This window comes from Rhinopithecus bieti, unplaced genomic scaffold (assembly GCF_001698545.2).
Source record: "Rhinopithecus bieti isolate Rb0 unplaced genomic scaffold, ASM169854v2 scaffold_42380, whole genome shotgun sequence".
NCBI lineage: Eukaryota > Metazoa > Chordata > Mammalia > Primates > Cercopithecidae > Rhinopithecus > Rhinopithecus bieti.
In genome coordinates this window covers 1,386,520-1,407,474 of record NW_016818327.1, presented here as the reverse complement: position 1 = coordinate 1,407,474, position 20,955 = coordinate 1,386,520, and the positions used below count along the sequence as shown (strand labels likewise).

General features: G+C 37.6%; 1 protein-coding gene and 1 pseudogene across 1 annotated transcript in view; one reads left to right on the top strand and one right to left on the bottom strand.

Moving 5' to 3' along the window:
* Positions 1–12,270, bottom strand: part of FAM3C (FAM3 metabolism regulating signaling molecule C) — a 47,922-nt gene extending 35,652 nt beyond the window's left edge. Inside the window, 1 exon segment of the mRNA XM_017856926.1 lies at positions 12,077–12,270. The gene's annotated coding sequence lies outside the window, so the exon portion shown is untranslated.
* A 1,716-nt stretch (positions 12,271–13,986) lies between these two features.
* LOC108518495 (cytochrome c, somatic pseudogene) lies at positions 13,987–14,680 on the top strand (annotated as a pseudogene).
* The last annotated feature ends 6,275 nt before the right edge of the window (positions 14,681–20,955 follow it).

The window sequence follows — 20,955 nt, the reverse complement described above, 5'->3', positions numbered from 1 at the left end:
GGCTCTGTGGGGCGGGGGAGTCTGGACAGCACCCAGAAGTCCAATGCTCTTAGGCTTTCTTCTGCACAACATACCATAAAGAAAAAAGGACACTTAAACTGAGTTGTACGTTACTGATTTCCTTTGTTAATTATCTGAACACCTTTCACGTAATAGAAAAAGTCAATGTTATATATCTATTTTAACTACTTAGCCACAGGCTAGGAAAATACTAAAAGGAAACAAGGTACTGAAGTATGCACAAACCATCACATAAAAGCAGAAAAAAAAAAAAAAACCTCAGCTTTTTAAATGAAAACCCCAACTGGTTATAAATCCTCTGTTGGCTTCTGGCAAAATTGAACTCAGCTTTCACAACACATACATGCTTTTCCTGCCAGCTAACATTCCAGAATAACTTCACTCTTATCTGAGTGTGACCTAGGAAAATTTCTTTGAAAGTGTGATAAGGAGTTACATACCAGGTACTTGATGTTCTATTTCACTGTTTCCATGGTCTGCTCAGGCCACACCTTATGGTGGCTGCTGCATGTACCTGCTACCTATTTGTATCTCCCAACAAGCCTGGGTTTAACCTCATCCCTAAGACCACAATATAAGCAATGATGATTGTCTAGCTGAATACAACTGTTTTCAGTTAAAATTTCTCAGATAATTCACATTTAGTAAAATTTCTAAATTAAAATCTCATCAAATTAAATCTCAGTCATAACATGCCTCAATAAATTTCCTTAAGAAGCAAATTAATGATTGAAGAACCTAAATCAGCATAGGAGTATTGAATATATTTGAGAGCAAATCAAGGAGCATCTATGTATGATGACAATGTGCTAATTCTAAATCATTCCTATTGTCTTCTTAGAGGGGGCATATAAAAGTAAAGAAAATATTTATATACAATAATCTCATATGGAGGAGGGAAGCAAAAACTTAATGGAAACTTCAGGCTGAAAACCATTAATAATTGAAAAAGGACTGAACAGGTCCAGAGAAAAGGAACACAACAGTAAAGGGAAAAAAAGGCCTCTGCTAGAAATTCAGAACTCTAAATTAGAGGCAAGAGGTGAAAGGGTTTATATATAAGTATGTTCATTAAAAGGTAGAAATACAGATATTAGAGCCACTTACCCAAACCAGAAAATGAGTCATAGAAGGATATTTCTAGGATGGGAAGAAAAAAAAAAAAAAACCCAAAACTCAACTTAGATAGTACATTTATACATTTGTTCCAAAATGTGTTACACAGGCCAAAACTTGTTTTAGTGTTTTTGATAAATATATGTCACTGAATCAAATCCAGTTGCTAATATGTAAGGTTCATAATCACCTAAGATTCAACAGCAAGGACAGCCACCATGACGTCCCTGGGCAATGAAACACTAAGCTGGAAAGAGCGCCTGAACTAGGGCCTCAGAGGGACGTACTGAACTTCTTTACATGGTTTACAATTTAAACATTCCTTTGGCCCCACTATCTACTCTAATTTAGTGAAGTTTTGTTACTCAGGTAGAAATCAAGCTACTATGTGAATAAGGAGTCACTGTTCTAGAATCAATTAACTTCAGGAACAACAGAGTAAAATCAAAGGTCAAGTGATACTTCCATTATTTTCTTGAGAAGTGGACTAAATCACGTATACCACAGAAACATCATTCTATACTGATAAAATTAGTCATAAAAAAATCATTTACTAGGAGGGGGATATCTTGCCAGTTAACATAAACCAGGTATGAATACATACTTATATGTCAGTGCAATTCACACACATCCTTATTTTATGTAATCTTCCCACCAGCCTCTAGTTGCTGGGGGTATTAAAACAGCAGCATAGATGAGATCAGGGGATTTCTCTAGGGTCACATGAAGGGTAAGTAAGAAGCTCACACTACAAACAAATCCACTTCCTTTTCACTCCAGCTGTTCGCTGACACACTCTAATATAAGAGGCTTGTTGACAAAATGTCATGCCAATCAACTTGGCTTTTGCAAACTGCTTTGGGAATTGCTGCAGACTATCCACTTCAGCAATTTAACAGTATGTCAAAATGACTAAGCTTGTGTATTAGAACCCCTGCTTGAAATGGAAATGATACAAGAAAATGAAACGTACAAATACACCCTTTGATGTACATACTTAACAAACAGTACTTAATTAAACCAGAGGAAAATACAACAAGTTATCCTCTATAAATAGAGAAACTATCATTCAATTCAATCCAACTTCAACTCAGTGCTGGACAAATGACAATTTTAACTGAACCAACTTAGAAAGTTCCCATGATTCTAATAAGGGATTCTAATAAGTAAGGGAGAATTCGCCTTCTTTGCCTATCTTTAAACTGAGACAACGCCTTCAGACTCAGACCAGACTATACCATTCATTCTCCTGGACTGTCAGAGCTTGCCAGCTTGTCAGATCTTGGACTTCCCACCTTTCATAACCTCATGAGGCAATCCCTTATAATAAACATATATATACACATATATATGTATACACACACACACACATAAATCATATACCTGTATACAAATAAAGCTATATGTATAAAGAATATATGTCTATATATCTAGAGCTATATCTATATATACACACACACACATATATATATAATTGGCTCTATTTTTCTGTAGAACTCAGACTAATACAGACCAGCTCCAGAACAGAATGTAAAAAAATTAAATTTGTATCCCCAGAGCATTTAAAGTAGAAGAGAAAAACGAGATAACAGCAAAATCAAAAGAATGCTACAACTCAAAGAGTCACTAGGGTAGGTTACTCTGACGTTACATTTACAAACAAAAGCATGGTATTTTTTTAAAAACCTGTTTGCTATAAATAACTACTTTTATGTGAGTAAAATAGGGTAACTGTTGGCAAACTTTTCTGTAAAAGGGCCAGATGGTAAATATTTTTAGGCTTTATGGACCACACAATCTCTATTGCAATTACTCCACTCTGCAGTGGTAGCTAGAAAGCAACCACAGCCAACATGTGAATGAATGGGTCTAATTATATTCTAATAAAGCTTTCTTTATGGACACTGAAATTTAAATTTCATAAAACATTCATGTGTCGCAAAATTATCCTTCTTTTGATTTTTTTTAACCCACTTAAAAATGTGAAAACCAGTTGTGGCTTGTGGGCCACATAGGCCTAGAGGTTGTACTTTGTCAACCCCTAATAAAAAGAAATAAAAATACAAAATTTAAAAATAAAAGAATAAACATCTTTCCCAACCAGGCCCTAATAGTCCAACTTTTTTTGCTGGGCTATGTGCGGGACATACAACTTCCACATGGCTTCGAGAGGTCCTCTTAGAAGTACTACTACAGAAGTAGGACAGATGAAACAATCCTGATTTCTATGCTCCATACGTGTTCATCAAACATTTTCATAATCTGCTCTCCATGGAAAGAAGCATAATTCCATGAGAAACAACAGAATGGATCCTCCTCAAAAGGAAGAAAAAAGTCCTTCCCTTCCTGTAGATGAAGCTATCCATCTATAGCAAAGTTGGAAATAAATCTAGACGCTGTTAGGTTTCCAAACCAATCCCAGGGAATGTAAAGAAACCAATAAAAATTAATCTTACTATATTATACTTCAGTAACTATAAAATTATGTTCTTGGGAAAAAACTGACATTACTATTTCCTTTATGTGGGTGTTTATAAGGGATTGTTTTTGTAATAGGCTTAAAAAAGAGTGAGGTAAATGTGCATTTAATGCTTAACAAACTTCTAAAATTCCAAATATTAAGCTTTAAAAAACCTTGTCTTTAATAACAAGTTATTACTATTGCATATACAGACTGCTGTCAAGTACCCTGTCTCCCCTGAATGCAACTATACACACATCTTTGCAAAGCTGGCTACGTTTTTGAAATAACAAAATGGAAAGGAATAAGATGACTGCATTCGTCTGAAAAAATATTAACATTTAAAAACTCAGTAGGATATCTGAGCTGCTATCATTGTGTTAGAAATATTGTAACTTTAACAAAATTTGGTGTTTTTAACACTAAAGGCTCGAAAGAAAAATCCAGTTACTAACTTGAGAAAGTATTTAATACTAGCAGGATACTGAATCCTAGAAGATACACTCTTTTAAAAGAAACCACCATTGTAACCCACACACAAACACACACACACCCACACACTCCTGTTACACAGATTTAGAGGTGGGTATGACTTGCTCACGAACAAAGGGAGATTTTTACATGACTACCTGCAACTAGAAAAGTATCCCAGATTTTTAAAGAATCAAGTTAAACTTACATTTTGAAAAGGGAAAAAAAGGAACAAAAAGAAACAAAATTGGGGTGCAGGGAAAGGTGATCCACATGAATTCTATAATACTAAGAATGACCAATTTTTCAAAAGATCACCAATGATTATGATGTAAATGTATCCACTCCCTCTGCAAAGTGCTCCCCCCAACACACACACAAAGCAATAGACCAAAAACTTACAAACAATGGGTCAGGTGAACCAGTAAGTGTTTTAGAATAAATGTTTAACGTTCTATTGAAAATCTTGGGAAGAGAAGAATATAGATGAATCTATGCCTGGATTTTTGACAGTTTTCTGAACCAACATCATCTGGCTTTCCTTATTTTCTTAAGTAGCATCAAACTGAAATTACATTTAAAAGAGAACATCTAAATGTGGCTAAGAAACAGAAATAGAATTAGAAGTATAGTATGGAAAAGCACAAATGAGCCAGAAAGTGTTTTTAAATTTCCCCTAGAATGTTAACCAATGCCAGATATGAAGCAAATTGGGATTATACTAGGCAAGTTTAGCTTTCCTCCACAATCCACAATAAACTGCTCTACCTTGCTTTTCATTTGGCGCTCCTGACAGTGAATAGGGAAAAACACTTCAGAAAACTTCTATCTACAGCAATTTAGATAAAATTCCATTCTTCTAAGAATGAAATTGGTAAAATATAATACCTGCGTCTCCCTCCACTTAAAAACAGGCTAGCAAAAGTGCTCAGCTAAATCATGTAAGTGCCCCATCTAGGCCAACTTTTACCGAAAGACTTAGTGCAGGGAGAGGTAGCCAAGCCTGTCGGACCATACACACTATATCCTGAGGACATAAGTATTCCAATATGATTCATCTCAATGTTAAGAATTTCTTAGTACAACCCCTTCAATCAATGTGAATTAGCTAAAGATACCTAGTTATTCTTTCCTTTTCAGAAATTTGGCATTTAGTGGATCAACAAGTATTGAACCATGCCTTCCAAAAACACTTTAAGGAGCTAAAAACTAAATGAATCTGTGTTCTTCTGCTCCTCTATACCCAAATATAACATGGCTAGGCAACTTTTTCCTAACAAAGATATTTCGTTTTCCAAGATAATACTACTGAGGGAAGCACCTTAAGCAGGTGGGGTTGCTCTTCACCGAAATCTCATTAATGGGGAAAGATTTGTTCTAACCTACAGGTATGCCCTCATTCAGTACCCAATATGCCACTACAGCATTTCTGAGTTGGCAGCCAGAGTTCAGGTTTACCTTGACACAGATTTGGTGTTTACCCCAAATATTGCCACTACTCAGTACAAGATGCTACACAACTGGGGTATACGTTTATAATCACCTAGCTGGTATTAATGAGAGCTGTGGACTCTCTAACAGGAAAGTGGCAAAAAAAAAAAAAAAAAAAAAGGTAGAAATCAAATGATTATGCCACACCTTACTATTTCAGTGAACTATAATTACAACACAGAAATCACTGAAATACAAAGAGGATAGAAATCAGACATCTGAACTGAGCCAGCAACATCTAAATGACTGGAAATGAGTAGGACGAAATTAATATGGGGCCAAACTGGAGTCTATTACACCCTCACATATACCTAAGTTGCATTTTAAAACAAAGTTATCAGTAGAATTTTCATTACAAATAGATGTCAACTAAGGACACCTTATATAAACTCCTCATTGCAATCAAATAATTTACATGGTAAAAGATCTGAAGCACTGCTGCTTTTTAACTTTTCAAAATCTCATATCCACTATGCTTCATAGTAACCTGTTAAGATAATAAGAGAAGTCTCTGGTTGCCAGGCACTTAATACCCTATTTTATTTATTTTAAGGTGCACATTGCTTCCCTCATTTTAACTAAACTCAGGATAAGGCTTACAACCACATTTTTATTTCTTAGAGGTGAAACCACCATTGCAAAATTATAACGGAGACAGTGAAAAAGATCTGACCTAACCAACTGCATCTTGCTTCCAACCTCCAAGCTGTCCTTGTTCATTCCTGGGCATAGGCCGTAACTTTATATGATGAACTTTATAGGGATGAACTTAGTTTACAGTTTAAAACAAAGATGGTAACGGCCCTTTCACAAAACAAACCTCCTTCTTGCCTGGGGACTGGACTGCCTTTGCAGAACTAACAAATTAGCCACAAGATTAGAAATTAGGGTTTAGGAGTCATGCAGCTGAAAGCTACCAGATTCTGACCCTTATGATCTACGGCATCACAGATTCAATGAAACATCACACGTTCTGTGAACCTCTTACTACAGGGTTACCTATAGCATGCACACCAGAATTACTAGTGTGTTTTTTAAAACACAAACTCCTGAGCCAACTGCAGACCTGGAGAATCAGAATCCCTAGGAGTGGAATTAAAACTCTTGCATGTTTTTAACAAGCTCCCCAGATGACTGACATTTCTGCTCAGATCTGAGAGCTTCAGATCTACAGCACACGAATCCAAACACACAGGGAAGGCTGGGAGGGGGAAAGGTGAGGCAGATCTAAACCAAAAAAGCTCAAAAGTAAAATTCATATGACAAGATTTTTCATTCTTTCTGGAACAGTCAACCTGCTTCCAGAACAGGTCTTCAGATAACAACAGATGATAAAACAGGAGAAAATGTGGTGAGGAATAAGTAATGAAGAACTCCTATTTGCAGTGGTTAAACTAGAGTACTAGATTCAAAATTACTCAAATGTTTTCTTGCAGTTTTTACTATCTACCAAAACAGAATTTTACTTAAAAAGTTATAATCCACTTCACGAAATGAAATGGTGATTGGATTTCTGCAACAGAGAGCACAAACATACCCAAAACAGAAAACAAGACAGACCTCTACAAAATGACATTCAGTTTTGCCTGTTCTGAGTTCTACAATTGTTTAAACATTTGTGATCTAAGCTACCTTAATCCTACAGCACACCATTCATGGAGAAATGGATAGATGAATGAATGGATGGACAGAAAGAAATAGCTATTCTTAGAAACAACAACAATAAAATGAAATACATTAACTATTACAGGTTGAACATAAATGGGGTAATGAAGTGTCCCGCTCATAAACTGCTAAAATGAGATTAGAGAAAGGTACACATTTACATACAGTAGAACTGCTATCTTCATCTCATGTAACTATTTTACATTATACTAGATGAGAAGTTACAGGTTCCTGTTCTAAATGTTTAAGAACTCCCTTAGGTATCCACTCTACTTATGCTGTTTTTAAGTAGTCTGCAGAATTTAAGTGCACCAGGATAGACATAATTCCACCAGTCACACCCTCCAAATGAAGAAATAAGAGAAATAGAATGGTTCCATTGCCCAAGAGCCCTGGATGAAATGCAGTATTGGCACACCATGTGTACCACAAAAACTGAATGAGAATTAGCACTGCTGAAGTAAATTAAAATGGAAACCAGGCCTGAAGAATCCCTGAGCAGACAAAACCAATCAGGCCTCCTAAGTGACATCAACCTTACTTGATTCGCAAACACAAGCAAAATTTGAAGTTACTTCTTATAAATGCCTATGCTAAAGAAAAAGAGAACTTAAGCTCAACCCATCAGAAACATCCAACAAACTTCTAATTACCCACCTAGGGGACTTTCTAACACGATAGAGCAAATAAAAACAACTGTATGACTGTAGCCAATCAAATATTTTCTTTGCTTTACATCTGTGACCCTCCTATAAAAGCCTCCCTCCTGGATTCCCCTGGTGGAGCTCCCAGATCTGGTTGGGAGCTGCTCAATTCATGAATTGTTTGTTCAAATAAACTCCAAAGTTTATCGTGCCTCAGTTTAACTTTCTTTAAGAGCAAACACCTGCAAAGAACAGACAGTAAGATGCTACTATTGTAAAATGTTGTGAAAACGTATTGTATTAGTCAGTTTTTGTACTGCTATAAAGACTGGGTAATTTATAAAGGAAAGAGGTTTAACTGACTCACAGTTCCACATGGCTGGGGAGGTCTCAGGAAACTTACAATCATGGTGTAAGGCTAAAGGGAAGCAAACACCTTTTTCACAAGGCAGCAGGAGACAGAAAAGCGAGACCGCAGGAAAAACTGCCATTTATAAAACCATCAGATCTCTTAAAAACTCACTATCATGAGAACAACATGGGGGAAGCTGTCCCCAAGATGCAATCACTTCCCTCCCTCAACACACGGGGATTACAATTTGAGATGAGATTTGAGTGGGGACGCAGAACCAAACCACAACACGTATCAACTGAACCAACTTAAAAATCCATTTTTGTTGACCTTGTGTCCTTCAAAACTCATTTAATAATCACTTAACTGCAGGTAATGAATGGTATGTTAGGTAGCACACCTGATACTGTAACAATACGTTAGCAAGCCTTGTAGAGATTATGACAAAAATCAATTTAGAGATGTTCATATAACTTTCTCAACAGCACACAAAATCTCAACAAATGAATAAACAAAATGCAGTACATACCAATGAAATGATATACATGTAATGGTGTATATGAATGGAATACACAATGGAATATTACTTACCCATAAAACGTAATGGAGTACTGATACCTGCTACTGATTTAGAGCATGAACCTCTAAAACATGCTAAGTGAAAGAAGCCAGACACAAAAGAACAAACATTGAATTATTCAATTTTTAGGAAAACCCATAATAGATAAATTTATAGAGGCAGAAAGCAGATGAGTGGTTGCCGAGGACTGCTAGGGAGAAGGGAATGAAGAGCAACTGCTTAATGAATATGGGGTTTCCTTTTGGGGTGATGAAAATGTTTTAGAAACGTGATGGTTCATAAAACTGTGAACGTGCTAAACACCACACTTTAAAATGGAAAATTTGGCCAGGCATAGGGGCTCATGTCTGTAATCCCAGAGCTTTTGGAGGCTGAGGTGGAAGGATCGCTTGAGGGCAGATTTGGCCAGCCTGTGCAAAATAGTAAGATCCTGTCTTTTAAGAAAAAAAAATCAAAAAATTAGCTGTGTGTGATGGCACATGCCTGTAAACCTAGGTACTCCACAGGCTAAGGTGGAGTTCAAGGCTGCAGTGAGTTAGGATGACACCACTGCACTCTAGTCTGCAGCAGAGTGGGGTACCCTGTCTTTGTAAATAATTTAATAAAATGAAAAATTCTGTTATAGGAATTTAATTTAAGAAAGAAAATTGGAAAAAAAAAAACTGGAGTTGGAAAAATCATGAATAGCAGATTTTCAAAATTAGATTAAAATAAGGGAAATATAAAATAGCCTCAATCAAGTGGAGCAGGCCAATGGAGAAGAAAATGAAAGAATATTAATGGGTACACCGGAGAAATGTAGGGGTATTACAACACATAACTTCCTCCTCCGAGAGGAAGTCAGCTGATTGTGTCTCAAAGAATTGCATTAAAAGTAAGTACAAAACCTTTTAAAAGTTTAAAGATTTGGGGAAATTACCTGGTTCAGGCTACTCAATCAGATTAATAAAGTACTGCATGATATTAGTAATTTAGTCAATGCCACTCTTGAAATAACTAAATACAGAACCAATGCTTCAAATCCTGATCATCTGGTCCCAATAACAGAGATGCTTCTGGACTAAATTCAAGACAAACTTTTCTACTGTATCAAGGTCTTACAAAAACCTATCTAGCTCAGAGCTAACATAAAAATCTTTTGCTATTTGGGTCTTGCACCTTTCAGCTTTAAGAAATGGGTATAAAACTGTAAAAAACAAACAAACAAACAACAACAACAAAAAACATAAAAGACTCCCTCCCTTAGAAAAAATAAAGTAGCTTTGTGAGTGCCCAGGCTGTCTTATTCAGAGTATCCATGATATCTATAATTACTGGCACATGGTAGGCACTCCAATATTTTAAGAGTATAAAATTTTGAAAATGAGATGAATCATTTAAAACCTAAAATATATGGTGAAAATATGTAAGTCTTACAATACCCCACAGGGAATATTACTTTTTGCCATTCCATAGCCTCTTAGCCTTTTGACTCTGTTTTCCAATTTCCTTTTCCTTTTTAATGTATCTTCATAAATTATGAAAGATTAGTTGGCAATGCTTAAGGCAGCAATCCATATTAAAACTTTGTAATTATAACAAAACGTCCATTAAGTTTATTTTAAAGTCACTTTAAGCCAGTAGTATCTTATTTTACTCCCTTTTGAAACAGAAGCCCCTTACAATGAGGATTTTGAGGAACCTGTCCTGTGTCCTTCTTACAAAGTTCCCAATGGTAATTCAGATTGAGAATCGCTGGACTCAATCTCAGATTGAGAATCGCTGGACTGAACTCCTTTTATTGGTTCCAACTCTTCTTATTTCTTCCTATGAAGAAATGCTAGTCTTTATTGAGCTGAGAAAACATTACAAGAATCTGTGAAACAAAGCTTCTAACACCTGTATAAAACTGAAAACCTTGCGACTTAATTGGTAAACAGCCAAGAAACAAAAGAGACTACTAGCAGCCTCCAGAAAGAGGTACAGGTCAATGAAGTGACCAAAACCGGATGCTGATTTGCTGATTCTGCCAATGTCTTGTTAAATGGCTTTCAATAAATGATTAACTTTTATTTTCTAAATTCAACGGAGATCTGCTGGTACTCTGTAAGTTACAAATGTAACTGCAAATTGGCCACAAGTCCAAAGGGTCTGGGTCTCTGCTATCAGCATCGACCTTTACGCTCTGGGAGTTCATATTTTCATCTGTAAAACTGGGAAAGATAAAGGGACTTATTCACTGAGCTGTTGTGAGAATAAATGAGAACATGAAACCATTTGGCAGTGCCTAGTACACAGTAAGCAATCTAATATTATTTATGTCACTGTATCCATATATATGGATACATACATATATATGGATACATACATATATATGGATACATACATATATATGGATACATACATATATGGATACATACATATATGGATACATACATATATGGATACATACATATATATGGATACATACACATATATGAATACATACATATATATATGGATACATACACCTGGCTAATTTTTGTATTTTTTAGTAGAGACGGGGTTTCACCATATTGGCCAAAAAGAAACAAAGGAAAAGTCCTATCAATTAGACAGCAGTTCTGTATAATAGGCAATATTTTTTCTAAAAAAAAAAAAAAAAAGGCAGAGGATGATGGAAACCGCCCCTCCCACAAGTAAAACAGCTGGAGCTCTCAATCTCAAATTGCCAGTCCGTCACTCACATATTCAGATCTAGGGCCACTAATCATCATCCGTGGTCCCGAGCTGTGAGAGCAGTAGCAAACAAATGGGAAGAAAAAGAAAAGACACCGAACATCAAAGGGCTGGATAGGTTGTAAAAAACCAAAAGTACCTCTAGTATAGGGGACACTAAAACTTTACAAGTGAGTCAAAACGGCCCCCTATGGAGTTGAAATGCAACACCCAACTCCGTCCCCGCCTCTCGGAGCTCTCAGCCTACACGCTGCAGGGGCTTGAGCCACCGCCAACCCGAGGCAGACGCGACCCAGGTGCCCGCCCCAGGCCGGGGCGCCCGGAGCCAGCGCCAGGTGCAGACGCCGCCCCGTCTCCGCGGAGCCCGGGGATGCCCACGCCGGGGCGGCGGCCGTGAACCCTGGCCAGCGGCTCTCCGGGACCCCGGTCCCGCCTGCGCCCTCCCCAACAGCCGGACACGCCGTGACGACGCGGCCGGGCCCCAGGGCCCGCCCCCGGCCGGCGACCGCAGAGTGCGCGGAGGCTGAGGACGTAGGTGGGCGTCCCGCTCCCCCGCCCTCCTCTATCCCTCCCCGAACCTGAGCCCCGGCTCCGTTCGCTTCCCAGCCGTCTCACCGGCCTCCCTCCCGCCTCTCCGCCGTACGCGCCCGCCTTCCGGCCTCCCAGCACTCAGTCCTGCCGGAGGGCGACGGAAACCGCCGTCTCCAGCTCGCGACTCCGCTTCCTCTCGGACTCCTCCGGCTGCCCCTCACCCCGGCGAGTGGCCAGGAGAAAGCCAGCTCGCCGCTGGGCCTCCTCCCACGCTTCCCCGCCGCGACCAATGGGCCCCCGCCGCCGGGAAGCCGCGCCCGCCCCCTGGCGGTGGAGGACCAAGCGGGCGCCCCGGCCTGCCGGAGGGAAGGGCTGGAGAGCGGAGAGAGGGGTCTGCGGTCCCGCCCGCCGCCGCTGGCCAGGCGCTGCACAATCTGAACTTGCCACGTGGGAGCTGCCGCGGCGGTGCCCCTGCGCCGGGTGGCACTACGGAAGGAAGAAAAATGTGTCACTGCTTTCTCCCCACCATTCACACGCACAAAATCTCAGCCTCAAGAGCAGAACATTTTAAATGACCCACCCATCTCAGAGATGCGCCAGCTAGGTCATCTTAGATATCTTGAGATACCTGAGATGGTCAGATCAACCAAGGACCTTGGGTTGTTTGCCGTTTGACTTCTTGAATCCTAGGAAACTGATTCTAAAAATCCTACTGTCCAGCGTCATTAGAATTCTGATCACCTTTAATGCACCACGCAAAAAGAAAAGTAGTTCTTGCATTTTCCAAGTCACGTTTATTTTTTAAATTATGACTACACAATAGTTAGAAATGTTTTTTCTCAGGACATTTTCCCACAATTATGTTGATAATTGGGAAGTTAATTCAAATCTTACTATACAAGACCCGAGAATGCAAAATTACTTCATAATTCAGATCCATATTCTAAAATAATGAATATTATCTATTATTTGATAGAATATTGGGATCATCAGTGGTTGCAGAAATTAAATTGCATTTAACAATAGAGTTTGACTATAGTGCGTTAATATAGAATTGATAGTCTACCAAATTTTGGCTTTCCTCCAAAAATATAAAACACACAAACTAACAATAACTATGAATTCTGGAGTTTGTGGTCAGGGGAGAAAGCATGAAATGAGTTCTCATTGTTTTCCTTGCACCAATATTATGCTATTTGTATATTACTTAAATCAAAAAACTAAGACTCCAAAATTGAGTTTAAATATCTTGCTCAAAAATACAAGGTAGTAAGTTATGAAGCTGGAATTCCAGCCTAGCTTCATGCAGCTCCAAACAAACAAAAAGGCACTTTGCTTATTATAGTACCTAAAAACCATAACACTTATTCTACACATGCCTCTCCTAGACTGCTACGTCTCACTGAAAGAATTTATGAAGCCTCTTGAGTAGGGAGGTCAGGGTGTATTTCTGAAGGAGCAATTTGCTCTGTAACCAAGCCAACCAGATTGGAAATTCTATGTGACATATTCTTATAGTACCACACCTGAAACAATTCCTGTGCGTAAAGTCTAATGTGTTAGTAGCCTATTCTCCACTGACCGTAAGATATAGCTTAGAACCCTTTGGTAGGTAATGAAATCAATAACAATGGGTCACAACCAACATTTTGTTGCTGTTGATTCACTGAAAAATAGAAAAAAAAAACAGAGTTCAAAGCATAAATTCAGGATAAGTATTCCTCATGAAACGTTTGTCCAGTATCATGTGTGGGTGAGTGTCTGTGTGTCTATGTCCTGGCCTGGGATACAGTAGAAATTATATTAATATGGGTTTCAATTTTTTTAACATTGGTAAATCACTTCTTTAGGACTCCTGTTAATCAGCCAGTTCTTACACCGATAAAGGAGTAAGGATAACTTCCTACTTTTACTTGGCAGGAGGTAGGGCAGCCAGGAGAAGTAATCAGGATTAATGATGAAGCTTAATAAAACCATGAAGAGCTTGACAGCTCCAGGAGGTATAGGCCAAAGATGTTGCTATTATAATAGATACTGATAATGTATATTTCTAAAGCTGATATTTATTGTATACTTATTGTGCACCAGGCACTTTTCTAAGCATTTTATATATATATGTATAGACTTATTTAATTCTCACAATAATCCTGTAAATACAGAGGAGAAAAGTGAAACTTGCTCAAGGTCCTTCTGCTATGACCAGACAGAGCTAACCAGACATGTGCTCAACTTCAAAACCCAACTATTTTGTTGACTTGAAAAGAATATTCAGAGAGTGGGACATCCAGCTTCTGAGTGGCATCCTTCATAGCACAAGCAACGAAAGAGAGGATTAAATATGATGTTGAGAAAGGCAAGAAGGTTTGTATTCAGAAGTGTGCCTAGTGCCACACCATGGAAAAGGCAGGCAAACACAGGACTGGGCCTAATCTCCATGGTCTCTTCAGATGGAAGACAGGTCAAGCTGCTGGATTCTCTTATACAGATGCCAGTAAGAACAAAGGCATCACCTGGGGAGAGAAGACATTGATGGAGTATTTGGAGAATCCCAAGGAGTACATCCCTAGAACAAAATTATCTTTGCCAGCATTAAGAAGAAGGCAGAAAGAACATGCTTGATAGCTTATCTCAAAACAGCTACTAATGAATAATGATTGGCCACTGCCTTATTTATTACAAAACAGAAATGTCTTATGACTTTTTTTATGTGTACCATAATTTAATAGACCTCACACACCAGAATTCAGATCATGAATAACTGACAGAATATTTTGTTGGGCAGTCCTGATGTAAAACTAAGACTGGCTTGTTGTTAAATGAATATGTTCAGTTTTTTGAATTTTAATAGTAATTCCAATTCAGTAAATGCTATCACTGTTTACCCTTTCTAAAGACATGATTAGACTTCATTAGTAATGTTCAACTTTTCACAAAGATGGTGAATGCCATCTTAAAATGTATTGGAGATTGGTTTTATATTTAGATTTATATAACTGGTTATGTGAATATATTTAAATACTGGGGAAATTCCTTTACTATCTCAGAACCAAGCAAGATTCACCTGTGTTTTGTGTTCACCTCTTAAAGGCAAGAGTTGAAGATAAGGTAACAATGTCTACTTTATATTTTTGGCCTTAACTATGCCAATCTAATTAGAATTCCTTGTATTTAAAATGGTTCCTTTTACTCATTGAAAGGCATTTTAGTGTGGTTTATGTGTAGTATCAAATAAAGATTATTTAACACTTCTCACATTATACAGATGATCTATAAGGTCACATGCTTTTAAAATAGTAGCAAGATAAACTTCACTCTTGAATTATTTACAATCTAAGTCAAACTAAGTTATATATTAGGATTGTCTTTAAACAGCCATTCAGAGGCCGAGTGTGGTGGATCATGAGGTCAAGAGATCGAGACCATCCTGGCTAACACAGTGAAACCCCGTCTCTACTAAAAATACAAAAAATTAGCCAGGCGTGGTGGTGGACGCCTGTAGTCTCAGCTACTGGGGAGGCTGAGGCAGGAGAATGACATGAACTCGGGAGGCGGAGCTTGCAGTGAGCCAAGATTGCGCCACTGCACTCCAGTCTGGGAGACAGAGCGAGACTCCGTCTCAAAACAAACAAACAAATACAAAAAACAGCCATTCAGAAACAGAAAAATGTAGAACTGCTGTGTATTTGTGGTTGGGAATGGTGCTTTTGCCAACTTAAAATGATTAAAGTAGAGGAGATATACACGAATTTTTAAATTACGTGTGATCATAAGACTTAATTAAAAACAAAACCACAGATCATGATTAAAAGAAAAGAATGTTCATTCTCTCTTCAATAGGTGCCATATTTTATATAAAACTATAACCTGTTTTATATTACTATAACTATATAAGAATATATATAAAACATATATAAGAATTAGATAGTATTGTTAAATACAAAATTTACAAAAAGCCTCAGAATTTTAATTGCACCCACTCTCAAGAAGAAGAGTCCACTTGGTATCATTTTTCTGTATATGGAATAGTAAATTATATGCAAATTTGGCTACCAACAATTCCCCCATTCCTGTAAGCTCATGCCACTTTGTTTTTTTACTATCAAGAGGTCAATCTATATCCTCTCCTCTTGAACCTAGACTTGCCCCAGGACTTGTTCTGAACCATAGAATGCATGGAGGAGATCTTATGTGACTTATGGGCTTAGGCCTTAAGAGACCTTGCAGCTTCCATTTTCACTGTCTTGGGGATCTAGTCACCATATAGGAAACTCAGACGACTACTGAATAATGAGAAACTACATGTAGAAAGAGAGAGGCCTAGCTCTCTCTCTCCTCACACATATCTCTCTATCCACACCATCCCAGCCACTTCCCCTGAGGCACCAGCCATATGAGTAAAGTCATGTTACATGTTCTAGCTCCAGCTAAGTTCCTACCTGAGTACATCACGTGAGTGACTCCAGACAGTACCACATGGAGCATAACTGCCCAGCATAGACCAACAAACCCACAGAAACCTGAGAAATAACATACTTAAAAAAAAAGTTACTAAGTATTGTGGTAGCTTGTTACATAGCAATAAATAACTGAATCAGGGAAGAAAACATCTGTTGGGGGGAAAAAAGTAGACCAACTCTGGGGGTAGGATTACTTTAAAATATTCAAGCATGTTTATATTGGATTATAAACTCAAACCTGTGGCAAAATGGCCAGAAACTTGCCTAACTTTTAAAGAATATAGCAGAAGAGAGAGAAAAAAAAGAGAGAGGTAAAATAATAAAACCAAAAGTAAACATGTCAAATTTTATATCTATATGGGTTAAAATATCACAGTAAGTGTTGTTTGAAAACTGTTATCCACAGGTTTTATAAAAATGTGAATTTAAAACCCTTAAACTTCATCCTTGCCTGTAAGGGCAAAATAGTACAGTTCAAAAAGCTGGAGTGCTCAAAGATTTCATGGCACTGTATTTGATACATTAGCAACATAGCCTATAAAATGTGGTTTCATTTACTATGAAATATGTATGACACAGTAGAAAGGCAGGCATTATAGCAAATGTATCTTTGCATAAAAAAGACTCTAAGTTTTAATCTATTACTTTTCTAGTAACATGCAAGAAAATTCTAGATGCCATAAAAATTTGAATTTTTAAATGAATTGAATAAAAAATAAATATTCAAATAAATTTAACTTTTGATTTCACTCCATAGAGGATTCTAGTTTTGATTTGATGTTTTAATAGGTCTTTCGGTGTGGGAACATTTAGCATTTTTGTCTTGTTGTAAATCATATTAAATGATATACTGTATATGGTAACCCACATCTAAAAAATGTATTGGAATCATGACTACAAAGTAACTTCCCTTTCCTTGAAATTATGCACAAATGTGAATTATAAACAATTATTAAGATTACTAGTGGCTTCCTCTGAAGACTAATTTATAATTCTGTCATAAAATATTACCCGCTAGAAAAATTTCTGACTCAGCATCATAGTCTACAGAATACTTTTTTTTAAGTCTTATATGGCAGTGTTAACTGTTGGTAATGCCAAACAATGATGCAGTAACCATGGATTCACCTAAACATACCACACACACACACACACACACACACACACACCTCGCATATACATAATACACACATAGTGTATAAGGTATTTAGAAATTTATAGTTATCAGATTTTGTAGAAAATACTTTACATTTTTCACTGCCACAGAACAAATGGGAAAATCTGACTACACCCCTAACATTCATATAAATCTAAGTAAGTACAATGAGTAAGCTTCACATTAAGTCATCTAAAAACACTTCTATCCACATTGCATTTTTTAAAAAGTCTACCAAAAAACTCTCAGAGAAGAAGCAACTGAACAAATACTGAAAAGTGTCTGTTTTCCTACAACATAATTGCTTAAGTCTGTAACTTCAGTTCTTTATTAAAAACTGATTATGGGAACCCTTTAAGCACAAAAGGACTCACTGTGACAATGGCACTTTTACTAAACATTAAGATCTCAAGTTATATTAAATTGGAATGCATTGTTTGCTTTGAAAAGCAAAACAGTAGAAATATGAGTAACAAAACATCATTCAGTTGTTAATATTGCATGAAGACCTGTTCTCTGGTGAATTTCATGGTCACTACAGATAGTTCAGCAACACACTCCAGCAGACCAAAATCCCATGTGGTCATAACAAGTCTAAGAAATAAACAATAGAAAAGCACAAAATAAATAAATAAATAAATATATATATATATATACACACTGCATATTGTCATTGCAATCTTTGTGTGCTTTTTCATGTATTATATAGTCTCATAAATTTGTTGCTTATTTTTCCTAATATGACTGATTTCAATAATACTTGTTTCAAGGAATTAGATGGAAACATTGGAATTCTAGACAATGACATTGACCTTCAAAACTTACAGGCTGGCAGTGTTTTAGGTGCAACAATACTTTTCCTTGATATACCTGTGACCTAGATAGGAAGCTAGAATCAGCCTGCCCTTCTAAATATGTTTCACTAACTGCATTTCCAATTCTAGGTCAGTCTCCCACCCCTCAGCACCACACAAAAGGTACCACATCTGTACTGTCTTGAACTTGCTTCCTGATTAAATAGGAAAGGTTACTTATGAAACCCTAAGCCGCTCATTTTTTGCACTTTTATTTTGAAATATTTTCTGTAGAACTGTTGTGGCCTTGCTGAGGCTTGGACATATTTTTAAGTGTAATTTATTTACTCAGAGAAGCTCTGCTCAAATATAGCATCTGGTATTTCACAGCGTTTTATCCAATAGTCAAATTTTCCATCTCTATTCATGAAGCCAAAACCAAGAAAACTGCTCACTTTACTTTGAAAAATCAAGCATGGGGAATTAACTAACCTTCAGATTTCTATAGATTCCAGGAAAACCTCACCTTCTGAAATTCCCCATCTCTTCTATACCTCCAGACCTCCCTGCCCCCCATCTTTGTTTAACTCATTGCAAGGCTTGAGGTGAGAGGGTTGGACTTGAAGTCAGACAGATGAATTTGGATCCTGGCTACATCTATTAATTGATTCTAAGTGACCTCAGCCCAGGTGCTTAGTCTGTCTAAACCAGTTCTTCCCTGTAAAAGAGAACAATAGCAATCCTCTCACAGATTTTTAGTTTGTTCCATTTTGTTTTGGTATTGGAGAATGTTTAGTATAGTTTTTAGTATTGGGGGTGAAATTCATTTACCACATCAGATCTATGGTCCCAGATAATTCTTAAATGCCATTACCCACCCTCCCCTGATTTGCATGCAAAACTTTGGTGAACTATCTGCTTATCAGTTCAAGCTGCCAATTGTCTTAGAACTCGTTTGCATGGTCTTACTTCAGCACTAAGACGCGGGACTCATTTTGCAGAATTTTTTATTTTATTTTATTTTTGCTTGTTTTTTGTTTTGTTTTGTTTTGTTCTTTTCTACACTACCCTTCACACACAGCATGCACTGATTCATAGGAGCCAACATCTTCCACCTCCTCATTTCCATTGCTTCCATCCAGCCCCGCAGAACTATCATCTCTCCATCACCAGTGGTACACCTACTGAGTGCTCATACCCATTACTGGTCCATGTGCCCTCTTCCAGGACTCCAGAGGCCAGACGCTTCGCTGTCTGCACCTGTATCTGAACAACCTAGGCTGCTTACTCTCCCGAATCCTTAACTCAGATGACAAATCCTCTCACAGTTTCTCACAGTTCCTTAAGGGAGACAGAACTTTTAATTGGAGCTTCTCATTCATGGTAGATCTCACCAACGGTTTAACACATGATTCCATTTTCATGCTTCTCACTTGTTATCTTTGAGCATTTACTGAAACAGTGATGAAATATTTCCAGCATCTGAACAGAAGCAGGTACGCAGATGACTTCTCCACATGTCTATTAAATTAATAAATTAATTTGCTATACAGGACAATTTGGAATCATACATGACCCTTGAACATTTTAAATGCATCTCACTTGCAAGAGAATACACACCTCCTGGGAACCACTAACCTGTTATCCATCACTATCATTTTGTCATTTTAAGAATGTTATAGAAATGGTGTCATGCAGTATGTAGTCTTTTGGGATTGGCTTTTTTCACTCAGCATAATTCCTTTAAGATTCACCAATTTGTTATCCTCAAGACTAGGAGAGAAGAGAGAAGAAAGTGGGTGTGTTTTCAAAGGGGCATCATGAGGGATCCTGGTGGCAATAGAATAGTTCTGTGTCCTAGCTGTGGTGGTGGATACACAACCAACACAGGGATCAAATTACATAGACCAAAATCATACAAACAAATCAGTGCTATTAAAACTGGGGAAATCCGAATAAGATAAGTGGATTTTTTCTATGTGAGAATCCTGGTTGTTATATTGCACAATAATTTATGTTACCACTTGAAGAAACTGGATAAAGGGTACATAGATCCATTACTGCTTAGAATTACATGTGAATCTACAATGATCTAAAAATAAAAAGCTTAATTAAGAACACACCAGAGGGACTTACGACTAGCAGAGTAAGACAGCACACTTGAAGAATCGTGTGATTTGAATGTCAGTTTTTGACAGAGCTTAAGGGATTTTGCACCTGCCATTTTAAAGATTTCAGATAGCACATATTATGCAAGGTGCCTGGGGCAATTGCCCCGTCAGCCTGTAACATAAAAATGATTCTACTATTATCCATAGAGCCTAATTTCTACAAACATCCCAAGGGAATAAAATATGTATTAGTTTCCTAGAACTGCCATAACAAATTACCACAACCTAGATGGTTTATACAGCAGAAATTTACTCTTTCACTATCCTGGAGAACAGAAGTCTGAAATCAAGATGTTGGTTGGGCTGAGTTCCCTTTGGAGGCTCTAGGGGAGAATCCTTCCCCGCCTC